We start from the raw sequence: 16,143 nt of genomic DNA, 5'->3' as shown, positions 1-16,143 counted from the left end.
TGGCTGACACAGAACTATACTTGTCCTCATTAATCCCTCTCTGTGCTGCCTCCCCATAATGCCTTTTTTTGTATGTTTTGTTTTGTTTAATGTATTGCTGTTTGTAAGTGCTTAATGTTGTGTGGCCTGTAATTGTCCTGTGGCTTCTATGTGCTTGAAATGTCGCTGCCCCCATAAGTGTGTATGTGGTGTTTGTTGTAGCCCCTTCAATCACCTCAGCTTGCTTATGTGTGTTTTTTGTCAAGTGGGATGTTGGGGTACCTTGTCTCAGCCACGTGTTCTTAGAATATTTAAATGTTTTATTTTAACTAATGACGTTACTTTTCAGGATGCCATGTTGCAACTGGCCGGGGACTTCAGCCCAAAATTAGCCGACTAGGCTAACGCTGCCTTTTTTACTGTATTTTATATGGTTCATGTATTTGGATTGTCCTCGATATAATAAACTAAACTAAACTAAACTAACATGGCATGTAATAGCAGCCAGGGTAGAATTCCCAACTCTACTGTAATAGCAGCCAGGGTAGAATTCCCAACTCTAGTGTAATAGAGGGTGACAGCTCCAGCTCCACCTCTATGAGTAGTGCTGGAGCATTGATCTCATCACCAGTAGCAACACAGATGCATCTAAAAACAATATGGGGATGGTAGTACCAGTCATGATCAGTAGAGGGGGCTGTACCTTCTGGTATGAAGACAAAATATGTCTTATGTTATATATTATAACTGAGAACCACTGTGCAGAGAGAGGGGGTGTATCTCACTATGGATGAGGCCAACCAGCACTTTCTCTTGATCAATTCTATGATGTCATTGCAGATGGAGGGAAGGAGACATGGAGGAGAGGAGAGGAGAGGAGAGGAGAGGAGAGGGGAGGGAAGGGGTGGGGAGGAGAGGAGAGGAGAGGAGATTGAAGGGGTGGGGAGGAGAGGTGAGGAGAGGAGAGGGAAGGGAAGGGAAGGGGCGGGGAGGAGAGGAGAGGGGAGGGGTGTGGAGGAGAGGAGAGGAGAGGAGAGGGAAGGGAAGGGGCGGGGAGGAGAGGAGAGGAGAGGAGAGGAGAGGAGAGGAGAGGGGAGGGGAGGAGACGAGACGAGAGGTAAGGGGAGGGGAGGAGAGGAGAGGAGAGGGGAGGGGAGGAGACGAGACGAGAGGTAAGGGGAGGGGAGGAGAGGAGAGGAGAGGGAAGGGAAGGGGAAGGGGAGGGGAGGGGAGGGTAGGAAAGGGAAAGGGAAAGGGAGGGGAGGATAGGGGAGGGGAGGGGAGAGTAGTGGAAAGGGGAGAGGAAGGGAGGGAAGAGGAGAGGGGAGGGAAGAGAGGAGGGAAGGTGAGTAGAAGAGAGGAGTCATTCTAACACCAACCCTAAGGTTGGAGGAGAGGAAGGTCTTCAGACCCACACCACTTCCTCCTTCCTACTTCTGTTTTCTGATAAGTCTTCACACATCCAATGCTTCAAATAGAAGTAAACAGCTCAGAGATGTAAACAGCAAACAGTATGTTTTACACCAGTTTGTAGTTAAGTAAGTTAAGTAAGTTGTGAAAATGATGCTAATATGCAAACATGCCCCACAAAACAGAGGTTCAGATAGATTATTAAAACAGAGGTCAAGATACATTGAGGCTCATCCTCCAATTTCTATCTCCAGAAGCCTCCACTGCTTCACTCTCTCTCACTTCCTCCTCCCAAACTCCCCAGTCTCTCTCTGTCTCATTCTCTCTCTTTCACACACACACACACACACACACACACACACACACACACACACACACACACACACACACACACACACACACACACACACAAACAAACACAAAGTGTGTTGAATTTGTCATTTAAATTAGTGTCAGATACATTCTTGTTCTAATAATAATAATAATAATAATAATAATAATAATATCTTAGATTTATGTAGTGCCTTTCAAGGAACCCAAGGATAATTTACAAATTTACAGAAAAACAGTTGGACAGACAAAACAGAAAACACAGAGACACAGACAAAAACTAGTGGCCAAAGGCCTTGGGGAACAGATGGGTTTTGAGGGCTGATTTGAAGAAGTCCAGGGTAGGGGCATTGCGGGTCACTGTGGGGAAAGAGTTCCAGAGGGTGGGTGCTGCCACACTGAAGGCTCTGTCCCCAAAGGTTCGCAGGTTGGTGCGGGGGGTGGAAAGCCGACCCATGTCTGAGGACCGCAGCTTCAAGGAAGGGGTATGTTGGGAGAGGAGGTCAGGTAGGTACTGGGGGGCGCAGGCATGGAGGGACTTGTAGGTGAGAAGGAGGATTTTGTAAACGATGCGGGACTTGACTGATAGATGACTGATACATCTCTCACTCTCTAACCCCCCCTCCATTATTCTCACATCCTCCTTTCTACTTCTGTTTTCTGATAACTCTTTACACATACAGAACATGTCTCATTAAGACACATTTGACACATTTGAGCTGAAACATGTTAGTTAAACTGGTGCTAATGTTAGCCATTTGATTGTAGACTGAATATGAGCATTATTAAGTGACCAGCTATATATTGATTAACTGATGATTCACACAGAATAATCCCCAAATACAGTTTAAGATAACCCCACACACCCCCCCCCCTTTCTTTTTCTTTTCCCCTTCTCCTTTTTCTTTACCCTGCTCCTTTTCTCTGTCTCTCTCTCTCTCTCTCTCTCTCTCTCTCTCTCTCTCTCTCTCTCTCTCTCTCTCTCTCTCTCTCTCTCTCTCATTACTAGGAAGTGACTGTATGCAGGCTATGGTTAAAGTTTGCTGGTGGTCAGTCTGTAGTCAGAACACAGGAAGTGGACAGGATGGCACACACTTCACTCTATATGATATTCATATGTGAGTATGTACGTGTGTGTGTGTGTGTGTGTGTGTGTGTCTTATTTGCCATGTAGTGAGTGTCTTGATTTTTTCTCTCTGTGTTTTAGTGATGAGTGCTTCCACCTACTCCGACACTCAAGATGATGGTGAGTTGGTGATTGTATCTTCAGGTGTTTCCATCTCCTGTTATGACCTGTTATGATCAGTTATAGTCTTTCCAGCTCAATCGTAATTCATTATTGATCCTCACCTGCAGATGTATCAGAATTACTAGAATGTTCTACAGTTGTTATTGGATCAGGGGTCTTGTGTTGGTTTGTCTTATACTTATAAATACAATTCTGTGATGACATCATGATCATAGAATAATATCAGTGTTTGTATTTAGCAGGTTTTATACATTATTATGCTTTAAAAGCAGAGACATGTCACTCAGGGGGTATATTAAAATGTATCAACCAGAGTTACACTGGTGTGTAGGCATCAGGTCAACGTGTGCAATACACTGTCCTCACCCTGTATTCTGTCTCTACAGAGTTAAATGTTGTCCTCACCCTGTATTCTGTCTCTACAGAGTTAAATGTTGTCCTCACCCTGTATTCTGTCTCTAAAGAGTTAAATGTTGTCCTGACTCTGTATTCTGTCTCTATACAGAGTTTTTTATTTTGATTTGATTTTTAATTTTGGATTGAATGAAAAAACAATACAAAAACAAAACTTTCCTCCACTTTGTATAAAGTATTCTATCCTACATGTTCTTCATGTATGGTTGTCTCTACAGAGTTAAATGTTGTCCTGACTCTGTATTCTGTCTCTACAGGGCTAAATGTTGTCCTGACTCTGCATCCTGACCCAAATGTCTTTGATGGAGAAACTGTCACTCTCAGATGTGACATACATGGGGGAGTAGCCGCTCGCTGGACCTACAGGTGGTTCAAGGGTGGAGATCATAAACATGCCAGTGAAGAGAATGAATACAGAATAGCTGGTGTCCAGAGGTTCCAGGCTGGTGATTACGTCTGTGATGGAGCAAAGGGAACACAGACGATTGGTCCCAGTAAAGATGTCACTCTGACTGTAGCAGGTGGGAAATATGAAACTCTGGAGTCACTCCTTTATTTACATTTGGGGAATGTTTAATGATTTAACTGTCATATTTAATCACACATGAACCCATTTTCCTGGATTAGTCAAAGACAGCGTTTGTGTCCTTGCACTTTACAACTACACGTCTAGGGGAGTTGATGTCATATGAATCTAGGATCTCTTCTCTTACAGTGATACCCCGTGCTGTCCTGAGTGTGTCTCCTACATGGTGGCTGAATGTTGGAGACTCAGTTACTCTGAGTTGTGAGGTTGGAGGAGTGTCTACAGGCTGGAGCTTCTACTGGTACAAGGTGGTCCCCCCAACAGATGGGTTAGAGGAGGTAACATTCGATCAACAGCGTTACTCCTTAGAACTGCTACACAGTGTTCCCGGTGCTGCAGGCTCCTACTCTGTCAGCCCTGTTGGTCTGAACCACAGAGGGGTGTATGCGTGTAGAGCTGGGAGAGGAGACCCGGTCTATCATACCTTAGCCAGCCATCGTCAGCTCCTCTGGGTAGAAGGTGAGTTACTGATGTACTGTTACAACTTTGAACTCTGACCCTGTCTCAGTCTCTCTTCTCCTCTTCACCTTCCTCCCCACTCTCTCTCTGACCTCTCTCTCTCTTTCTCTGTCAGATTTGTCTCCACCAGCCTCTCTGACCGTCAGTCCCAACAGAACTCAGTTCTTTAGGCACAAGTCTGTCTCAGTGAGCTGTGAGGTGCAGGGGAATTCTATTGGGTGGGGAGTGAAGAGGTACACAGAGAGAAGATTGTTTCCAGAGTGTCCCTCTGATGGATCTTCAACAGGACCCACATGCACCCTCCCCACTGTATTACCCACTGACAGTGGAGTGTACTGGTGTCAGTCTGGGTCAGGAGAGTACAGCAATGCTGTCAACATCACAGTGACTCGTAAGTATATCACCTCCATTCCATACCATGTTGTTCATACAGTTTCAATGTTAGCCATTGTTTAGTAGGGATGTAACGATGCATCGCGATGCAGTTAATTATCGTTACAAATATGTGACGATTCAAATCAGTGAGATGAAAAATGTATTGCGATATTTGTTGGGCTTTAAGACAGCTTTAAACTGTTATTGCTGTAGCTCGCTGCACTCGTCTTGCAATGCTGTTGTCGAAGTGTGCATTGTTGGTGTTATTGTAAGTAAAATACACTGTTTTGTAGTTTTTGCCTGAGAAATAAATTAAATAATATTTTTCAGTCATAATTTGTCTGCAATCTCATTTTGTTAAAAAAAAACTTGGGAGAAAATCGTATCGTAAGTTGAGTGCATCGTTTAGGCTAGTAGGCTCTACCACCACATCTTAGCCGTAACATCTGGTGCTTTATCGAATGTGTACAGGTGGTGCTGTGATCCTGGAGAGCCCCACCCTGCCTGTGACTGAGGGAGATGCTGTGACTCTGCGCTGTCGATCTCAGACAACCTCCTCTGACCTCTCAGCTATTTTCTATAAGGATGAATCCTTCATCAGGACTGAGAGTACAGGAGAGATGACCATCCCTGCAGTATCACAGTCAGATGAAGGATTCTACAAGTGTCAATACCCTACAAAGACATCCTCATTGGAGAGCTGGCTGGCAGTGAGAGGTGAGACATTTTCGTTTTACATAGAATTAGAGTGATGGTCTGGGGAGGTATATTCTTGAAGTGTTCCCTTAATTCCTTTGAGCAGTCTATAAGAATGTATTAGAGTATGCATTCAGTACATATCAGATTCCATGCTTGGTGTCTCTGCTGTCAATTCTCAGTCAGTTCTGGAACATTTGGGCTGGTTAAGAGACCTTAATGTGAGACAAGTTTTCTTGTTAACGATATAGTCAGATCTAAAGGTGTGTTGATGTTCGTTGTGTATCCAGCCACACCACCATGGCCCATTGTAGAAGTGACGGTGGGAGTGAGTGTGGTCGTCGTCCTCCTCATCATCCTGGTCCTGCTGGTCTACCTCCACAAGTTCAAAGGTCAGATGTTTAAAGTTCTCCACCGTATCTTTGCCATGGGTTAAGAATTAAGATGAGGAAGAGTCAGACGAGGAAGAGTCTGATGAGGAAGAGTCAGATGAAGAGATTGAAGATGCCTACATGACAGAACCTCTTTGTCTCTCTCTCATGTTCTAGGTGTTTCTCTCTGTGGACCCAGTCAGATCCAGAACACCAGTCAGAACTCCCACCAGGTGCAGCAGGGTTCTGATCCTGCATGTGCTCCCACCACGCTGCAGCACTCTGGTCAGTCTCTATGTCATACATATCTACAGCTCTGTATCTATACCTGTGTATATCTATACCTCTAACAGAATGTGTTGTGCTGTGTTGTGCTGTGTTTTGTTGTGATATGTTGTGTTGTGTTGTGGTGTGGTGTGGTGTGTTGTGTTATGGTGTGGTGTATTGTTTTGTATTTTGGTGTGGTGTGTTGTGTGGTATGTTCTGTTTTTGTGTGGTGTGTTGTTTTGTGTTTTGGTGTGGTGTGTTGTGTCATGGTGTGGTGTGTTTTGGTGTGGTGTGTTGTGGTTTGTTGTGATTTGGTGTGGTGTGTTGGTGTGGTATGTTGTGTTTTGGTGTGGTATGTTGTGTTGTGTTATGGTGTGGTATGTTGTTTTGTGTTTTGGTGTGGTGTGGTGTGTTGGTGTGGTATGTTGGGTTTTGGTGTGTTGGTGTGGTATGTTGTGTTTTGATGTGGTGTGGTTTGTTGTGTTTTGGTGTGTTTTGGTGTGGTGTGGTATGTTGTGTTTTGATGTGGTGTTTTGTTTTATGTTTTGGTGTGGTGTGTTGTTTTGTGTTTTGGTGTGGTGTTGTGTGGTGTTGTGTTGTGGTGTGGTATGGTGTGGTGTGGTGTTGTGTGTTGTGGTGTCTTGTGTTGTGTTGTTGTGTGTTGTGTTGTGTTGTTGTGTGTTGTGGTGTGGTATGTTTCAGACAATGGTGTGGCCAGTAACCTCTATGATGTGACGTACGCTCAGATCGAACTCAAAACCGGAACCAAGAGGGGAGGTGAGTCCAAACTGTTTTTCAGTCTTTCTCTACCGCTTTAACACTAACATCGGAACCTCAAACACAACGACCAAAACCTGAAACTGGTGTATTTTATCTCACACAAATTCTTCACAATGACAACACATGTCTTGCTTATCACTCATTTTGCAGCTCTAAACCACACAGTTAACAAAACACTACAAAACACTCTAGAGCCATGGCGTCATAATGATGGTATTAATACAATTCTCTACATTTGGCACACTCTTCCTTGATAAAACCTCTTGTGTTCACATGGAAAACACTACCATTCAGAATGCTAAACTCAAACCACCAATCACACAATTACACTCCTCATATTATGGGCAAACACCTATTGCTTTTCAATTAGCAATCGTAGCTTTAGCAATAAAAGGGCCAAAGGTGCGCTCTCCTGTGTTGAAATATATCTGAAGTATATCAGGGCTGGATTCGTCATGCCAGGCGATGCTTTCCCCTCTGCTTGGCCAGGGAGAACATTACCTGTGATGTCGACGAGGTCTTGTGGCCTTTGTGTAGAGTATATGCAGAAGGCTTATTTTATTGTTTATATTGTTTGTTCTGTCTGCCTATCTACCTGTCTTTCTCCAAGCAGAGAAGCCTGCTCCATCTGATACACTCTACTCTGCTGTGAGGACAGCAGCTGCAGGTAAAACACACACATGCACATGCACATGCACATGCACATGCACACACACACACACACACACACACACACACACACAATCCTAATCCTAATCCTCTCATTTCTAGCCACTTGACCAGTGAAATAGACACATAATGTAGCTCCCTGACATTACGTAACCTTGTCCTGCAGTGGCCTAAAGAGAGAGACCACTTCTGCCTGTTTGTATCGTCTTGAATACGTCCCAAATGTCTACACAGAGAATCATGACGTCATCTGTATTGAACATCAGTTCTGCCATGTCATGTGATGTCATGCTGTCTTGTTCCCCTCAGGTGGCCCCTCCTCCTCCTCATCAGCTGACCCAGTCTACTCTACAGTGAGAACAGACGGACACACAGGTGCCACTCACATCCTCTCTGCTACGAATGCTACAGCTAGCATGGAGGGGGAGTTCCTCGGGTGCCGAGGGGTAGGGGGTAGGGAGTAGGAGGTAGGGGTTGGAATTGGTCCTTGTAACATCCTCCTTGTTCTTAGTGGTTGAGAGCAAGCTCAGTTTGACTGTTTGTGGTGTGTGTGACATCATCAGGCTGTGTGTGTGTGTGTGTGTGTGTGTGTGTGTGTGTGTGTGTGTGTGTGTGTGTGTGTGTGTGTGTGCGTGCGTGTTGCAGGTCCCTGAGAGAGAGAGAGGCTGAGATGAGGTGCAGGCCGGTGGAGGGGAAGGAAGAGGACACACACACACATCACACACATCACACATACACATACACATACACATACACATACACATACAGACACACACACACACACACACACACACACACACACACACACACACACACACTGATGTCATGGAACAATGATGTAATGGAAAACTATTTCAGATATTCAGGGGAAAGTTTTTTTAAAGCCTTATTAGCCTTATCGCTCAAATGAAGCATGGACAGTGTATTCATGTTCTGCCCTGCAAAGCACAACCTCTCCTTTGCTTCATATGAAGTTGTTTAGATGTGTTGTTAATACAGGAGATTACATGAATGAGACTCAATGAGCTTTTCTTTTGAATGTCTGTCATGAAAGAGAAAGTAAGACATTCCTTCTATCTGCTTCAGGCAAGCTGTATTGTTGTTTCATACAATCACTTAAATAATAATAATAATAATAATAATAATAATAATAATAGTAATAATAATAATAAATAATAATTTGTTGTTCATTTTTAAAATGGAAATACTATGTAAATGTAATATATACAGTATAGGATGTTGCATACCTGTCAACTTACTGTGATTTAATGTTATTAATATACTACTATATAAGTGAATTATTACACTTTGCATTTGTCTTCTGTTTCATTTTTTATATTGTTTTGATGTCACCCTGCAAACCTGTTTTATTTGTATAGTATAGTATAGTGGATAGTGTATATAGCCTTTATTTATGTAAACCAGCTCTTTTCCCTTCTTGTTTTTAGTATTTTTTTCCTAGCACCAGGGGAGCCCCCCCTCCCAAATTTCGTTGTATGGTACCTGTACTATATTAATGACAATAAAGACCATTCATTCATTCATTCATTCATTCAAAAGAGTTGGTCATTCAGGAACTATACAGGCTCATCTCTCCACCGAGAGGTATGAACACCTGAGACTAGTTCAGGAACTATACAGGCCCATCTCTCCACAGAGAGGTATGAACACCTGAGACTAGTTCAGGAACTATACAGGCCCATCTCTCCACAGAGAGGTATGAACACCTGAGACTAGTTCAGGAACTATACAGGCCCATCTCTCCACAGAGAGGTATGAACACCTGAGACTAGTTCAGGAACTATACAGGCCCATCTCTCCACAGAGAGGTATGAACACCTGAGACTAGTTCAGGAATTATGTCAGGCCACAGGACCTCAGCGACATCACACCTTTCACATCACACCTCTCACACCACACCTCTCACACCACACCTCTCACACCACACCTCTCACATCACACCTCTCACACCACACCTCTCACACCACACCTCTCACACCACACCTCTCACACCACACCTCTCACACCACACCTCTCACACCACACCTCTCACACCACACCTCTCACATCACACCTCTCACACCACACCTCTCACATCACACCTCTCACACCACACCTCTCACACCACACCTCTCACACCACACCTCTCACACCACACCTCTCACACCACACCTCTCACACCACACCTCTCACACCACACCTCTCACACCACACCTCTCACATCACACCTCTCACACCACACCTCTCACACCACACCTCTCACATCACACCTCTCACATCACACCTCTCACACCACACCTCTCACACCACACCTCTCACACCACACCTCTCACACCACACCTCTCACATCACACCTCTCACACCACACCTCTCACACCACACCTCTCACACCACACCTCTCACACCACACCTCTCACATCACACCTCTCACACCACACCTCTCACACCACACCTCTCACACCACACCTCTCACACCACACCTCTCACACCACACCTCTCACACCACACCTCTCACACCACACCTCTCTCTGCAAAGTTGGCTATCCATTGTCCTCCACCACAGGAGAACTGTGTTAACTGTGTGGTTTAGAACTGTGAAATGAGTGATAAGCAAGAAATGTGTTTGTATTTCTGCAGAATTGGTGTGAGATAAGATACACAAGTTGCAGGTTTTGGTCTTTGTGTTTCAAGTTAAAAACTGTAACATTTAGCTGGCGGAGGACGGGCTTATTGTAATGAATGGAATGAGGAATGGTATCATGTGTTTGAAGCCATTCCTTATCCATCCCATACATTACAATGAGCCCTTCCTCTGATTTCTACTTCCACCCTGAGCCTCCCCCGCTCAATAGTCTTACAGTTTACCTCTACCGCTTTAACACTAACATCGGAACCTCAAACACAACGACCAAAACCTGAGACTGGTGTATTTTATCTCACACCAATTCTTCACAATGACAACACATGTCTTGCTTATCACTCATTTTGCAGCTCTAAACCACACAGTTAACAAAACACTAAATAGAATTCTCTACATTTGGCACACTCTTCCTTGCTAAAATCTCTTGTGTTCACATGGAAAACACTACCATTCAGAATGCTAAACCCAAACCACCAATCACACAATCACACTCCTCCTATGGGCAAACACCAATTGCTTTTGAATTAGCAATCATAGCTTTAGCAATAAAAGATGAGCTCTCCTGTGTTGGAGAGCAATAGATGCCAACTTGCAAAGAACAGAGGCCTGTGGCCAGACAGAAACGAAAGGCAGGATCCAGCCTCATTTTCTTTTTCTTTACAGTATATGAAGGCTTATTTTCTTTTTTATATTGTTTGTTCTGTATGAAGATTTTTTCATTTTACAAATCCAACTGTGTTTGCTGAGATATATAGAGTATTTCAGAATTTAAAAACATTATATTCTTGTATTTGTGTGTTTTATATTTGAGTATGAAAACATAACAGTTTATATAACAGGCTGCTATTATGTATGTAGTAGTGTAACACTGAAAACGCAAAAGGCCTACTGATAATCTTATCATAGTACTGTTTTCCTCTGATCATAGTGTTTTCCATTGCGCACATCAGTGTTCAATTGGTTCTTACAAGTGTCCATTCATTTGATGGTGTGTGTGTGTCATTTGACAACAAAATGTCATTTTGAGAAGATATAACATTATTTTGAATATAGTGTTTGCTTTTGCAAGAGATTTGTGGAGTTTAGGGTTTTGTGTGTGAGTTTTAACGATAGAGGAAAAACTGTAAATGGCTTCACCTTCAGGATGGCTGACAGTGACATGGATGAGGTTGACCAGGAATCACACCTGGCTAGTTCTGTGATGTCACTACAGATGGAGAGAAGGAGACAAGGAGAAGAGAGGAAGTGTAGACAGAAGGGTTAGACTATTGAGAATGGGGGAGGAGAGGAAAGGAGAGAGGATGAAGGGAGAGGAGAGGTGAGGGGAGAAGTGAAGAGGAGAGGAGTGGAGGAGAGGTGAGGGGAGAAGTGAAGAGGAGAAGTGAGGAGAAGTAAGGGGAGGAAAGGAGTTGCTGTTTTTTTTACGATAACAAGCATCACCACACCATGCAGCTGGCACCATCATGCTTGAAACTAGGGAGGATGTACAGGTACTGGTACCAGACCACTGGACCACTGTGTGTGTGTGTGTGTGTGTGTGTGTGTGTGTGTGTGTGTGTGTGTGTGTGTGTGTGTGAATAACATCCTGTATGTAGCAGAACTGGTTGTTGGCTCAGCACTACTGTAACGGACTGTTTCCATAATGTCAAAATGCACTGTTAGTATTTATGTCCTTTATATATTGTACATGTATGTGGACATAAATAAAGCATTTAAAATGTGCGTGCGTCTGTGTGTGTGTGTGTGTGCGTGTGTGCATGCATGTGTCTGTGTTTGTGTGTGTGTGTGTGTGTGTGTGTGTGTGTGTGTGCGTGTGTGTGCGTGCATGTGTGTGGGTGTGTGTGTGTGTGTGTGTGTCTGTGTTTGTGTGTGTGTGTGTGTGTGTGTGTGTGTGTGTGTGTGTGCGTGTGTGTGTGTGCATGTGTGTGTGTGCGGGTGCGTGCGTGCCAGTAAATAAAACATCCACAGTGGATCTGGATGTACACACGTGGTGACTTTAATGCAGCTGAATAATTCAACCATTAACATGGCTCTGTGACTCCAGTACAACACAATGGCTCTGAAGAGGCTGAGGGGTGGGGGGAGGGGGAGGGGGGGAGCTTGAGAGAGGGGGAGGGGGGGAGGGGGGTAGCTTGAGAGAGGGGGAGGGGAGTGATAGTATAGAGAGGGAGGGAGAGAGAGAGAGAGAGAGAGAGAGAGAGAGAGAGAGAGAGAGAGAGAGAGAGAGAGAGAGAGAGAGAGAAAGGAAGAAGGCAGTGAAATATGTCCATATACCTTTCCAGATAAAAGTAGGGCATGCATTCCATTGGGTTCAGAGAGAGAGAGAGAGAGAGAGAGACAGACAGACAGACAGACAGACAGAGAGATAGAGAGAGAGACAGACAGAGAGAGATAGAGACAGACAGACAGAGACAGAGATAGAGAGAGAGACAGACAGAGAGAGAGAGAGGCAATAAAACAATAAGACAACGATTGTGATTATGAACAGAGCCAAGGGGAGAATATATAAATAAAGGTTTGTTTTTTTCAGATAGCAAAAAAAATCACATGACAGTTTAAATAGAAACACATTTAGACCTAAGGAAATACACTGGCCCATCCTCTGTTGGTGGACGTGATGCCCCCTAGCTGCAGGGCAGTGCTAGTACACAGTGTTCATTACTGCTAGTGTTGGAATTACTTTTTCGTTATTATTTCATCTTGTGACGTGACCCAGTATTGGGGCACAGAGCAGACACACATACCCACGCACGCTCACACACACACACACATCACACAAACACACCCCTTGTGTCTAAGTGCATGAAGTTCCGTGGAGGTTCCAAAGAGGAAGTAGATTAAATATTAACGCAGGAAGAAGAAAGAGAGAGAGACATGAAAGTCTGCGTTCCACAGTGAAGATCAGTGCTCACACACACCCACACACATCAACATCATAGGCCATACTCATGCGCACACGAAGCACACACACAGAATGTCCACACACATTCTAGAATGTCCACACCTGTTCTAGAATGTCCACACATGTTCTAGAATGTCCACACACGTTCTAGAATGTCCACACATGTTCTAGAATGCCCACACACTTTCTAGAATGTCCACACATGTTCTAGAATGCCCACACACTTTCTAGAATGTCCACACATGTTCTAGAATGCCCACACACTTTCTAGAATGTCCACACATGTTCTAGAATGCCCACACATGTTCTAGAACGTTCCAGGAGTCTCCCTCAGTCAGCCACGGACGAGGCGACAGGCTTCCTGCAGCACCCGGGACGGAAGATGGAGCGGAGAACGTTCCTCCTCTTCTTCTGCACCTTCCTCTTCCCGGGCGACGCCTCGGACGAGATGGACTTCCGGAGCGTTCCGATGCGCTTCTCGTGCTCCCGGATCTTACACTGCAGGTGGGACTGGATGGCGAACCCCAGGGACTCCAGGTCCACCGACGCCCCGTACACCTCCCAGGTCATTCCCTGCTCGTCCCAGACCACACTCTGGACCCCCTGGGGGGACCCCGCCTTCCCCGGGTCGCCGGGTCCCCGCCCCGCCGCCTGGACCCCTCCCCGTTCTGGGGACAGCCTGCCCCCCTCGGCTAGGGTCCGGGTCTGGGCCTGGAGGGCCCGGGCTCCAGAGGAGGGTTTTCTTTCACTGGTTGCCACCCGGTCGCCGGGCAGCTCTGATTGGCCACACAGCTCGATGTCGATTTGGCAGACGTGTTGAAGCGGAGGCAGGCCAATGGGAAAGCAGCACAGGGGCCCCGGTCCCGCCTCCTGCTGCTGCTGTGCCACCATGTTTGACCGACAGCTCGGCTCGACCCCATTCCCGGCCTCCTCCCCCTGCCCCTGCCCCTCCCCCAACCCATTAGGTGGACGGGTGACGTCACGGGCAGCATCGCCGGGTTGGGGGAGGAGGTGGGGGCTGGTGGAGGCAGAGCGGTCACAGACCTCCACCACGGCCTGCACCCCCACCTCCCTCCTCTCCTCTCCCCAGGAGCACAGCCCCTCGGTGGGGTTGGTCATGGTGCCGGCCTCCTTACGCACCGCAGCCCTGGGGCTCCTCCTCCTCCTCGCCCCCCCGGGCTCAGCCTCCTCCTCCCCCCGCTGCTTCCTCTCCTCCTCTCCTCCCTCGTCTGCCTTCGACGACGCACCGCCGCCGTCTTTACCGCCGGCGACGGCATTTTTCCCATCTCCCGCCGCGTTGCCGTGGCGACCCCCGTTCCCCCGACGATCCTCCGTCGTCGGGGTGTTTGGAGGTTTCCTCTCGTGGGGGCCTCGCCGCATGTCACTCTGCACGGCATTCTGGGACGCCGAGGGTCCTCCAGCCCCGCCCTCCGACGGCCGGGCGACCTCCGAAGAAGAAGAAGAAGAAGAAGCAGCCGTGGTGATGGTGGTGGCGGTGGCCATCTTGAACTCTTCTAGAACGATCCCTGCGCCCGTCTCTGGGTTGGTCGTCACCTTGGCAACCAAGCCAGGAGGTGGTGCGCTGGGAGTATTGATCTGGTCTGTGGATCCTCCTCCTCCTCCTCTAAGCGTCACGGCAACGGTGGTCCTACACTTGAGGCTGGATGTGGCTGGAGGGGCGTGACCAGAACCCCCTTTAGAAGCAGAAGCCTTCTGGAGGTCTTTGGACCCCAACGTTCTCTGTGTGTGTGTCCTGGGGCTTAGGGCAGGGAGGGCGGTTCTGTGCGTGTGTGTGCTGGGACTGGAGGCGGTGTGTGTGTGTGTCTTGGTGCTGGGTGACTTCAGCCTGCGGTCGCCACCCTGTGATTGGTCCTTGGGAGAGCGCGCCAAGGGCGTGGTCCGGGCCTTTCGTCCCACATCCTCTCTCTCTGGTGCCGTCGACGACTTCAGCGTGTTGGCGTTGGCATCCCTGGCAACGCCCCTGCTCACCGCCGACCTGTCACTCTTACTCTGGGCTCCCTCCCTCACACAGGAAGCTGTCACAGCCCCGCGGGAAAGGTCTCCTCCGTTCAGCTTCCTGGCATCCAGGGCGACGGGGGAGGTACCCAGGGGCAGGTTGAGGTTCAGGTTGAGCTTAGGCTCCGCCCTCCAGTTGGCGTTGGATTCCGTGTTGCCAAGGGCGTCGACCACGCCCCCTCCTGTGACACCCGCTTCCATCTGAGCGACGGCCTTGGACTGTTTGGAACTCTGAGGCGAGGTCTCCATGGTAAGGGTGGTGTTCTAGAATCCGAAGGTGCAGGGCGACAGGTAGAGGACAGCTGATTGGTCGATGGGTTCAGGCGTCAGTGATTGAGCTGTAGAGGAAACAACCACATTAGTTGAAGGAGGAGTTGTTCTGGAATCTCAGTGGTTGGTGAAAGGGGAACAAGTCAGCAACCAAATGTTCAGACTTTTATTTTTCAACGCAATGGATTCTGTGAGTAATCTGTGCTACCTAGTTAACTATAACACTACTTAACATTGTTTGCAGGCTCACAAAACAATCTGTGTTAGTTGACTAGCGAGTGTGTCGTTGATTTTCAACAACGCTTAGAGGTATTTATAGTTTTTCTAACTAAAAGTCTGAACATTAAATCGGCTGCCAACTTGTTACCCCTTTCACCAGCAGCTGTCACATTCAGGATGTAAACGAAACACAAAAGCAGTCAAGTCGTCTAAACAAAGACAGCATTACTATACTGTATGATAGAACCAGTATGAGACATCATTACTATGATAGAACCAGTATGAGACATCATTACTATGATAGAACCAGTATGAGACATCATTACCATGATAGAACCAGTATGAGACATCAGTAACATCATCAGTAACAACACTGACCCAGTCAGCACCACAACACTGACCCAGTCAGAACCACAACACTGACCCAGTCAGAACCAACACTGACCCAGTCAGAACCACAACACTGACCCAGTCAGAACCAACACTGACCCAGTCAGAACCACAACACTG

Source organism: Nansenia antarctica (genome assembly GCF_963989245.1).
Source record: "Nansenia antarctica genome assembly, chromosome: 13".
Lineage (NCBI taxonomy): Eukaryota > Metazoa > Chordata > Actinopteri > Argentiniformes > Microstomatidae > Nansenia > Nansenia antarctica.
This window is presented reverse-complemented; position numbering follows the sequence as displayed.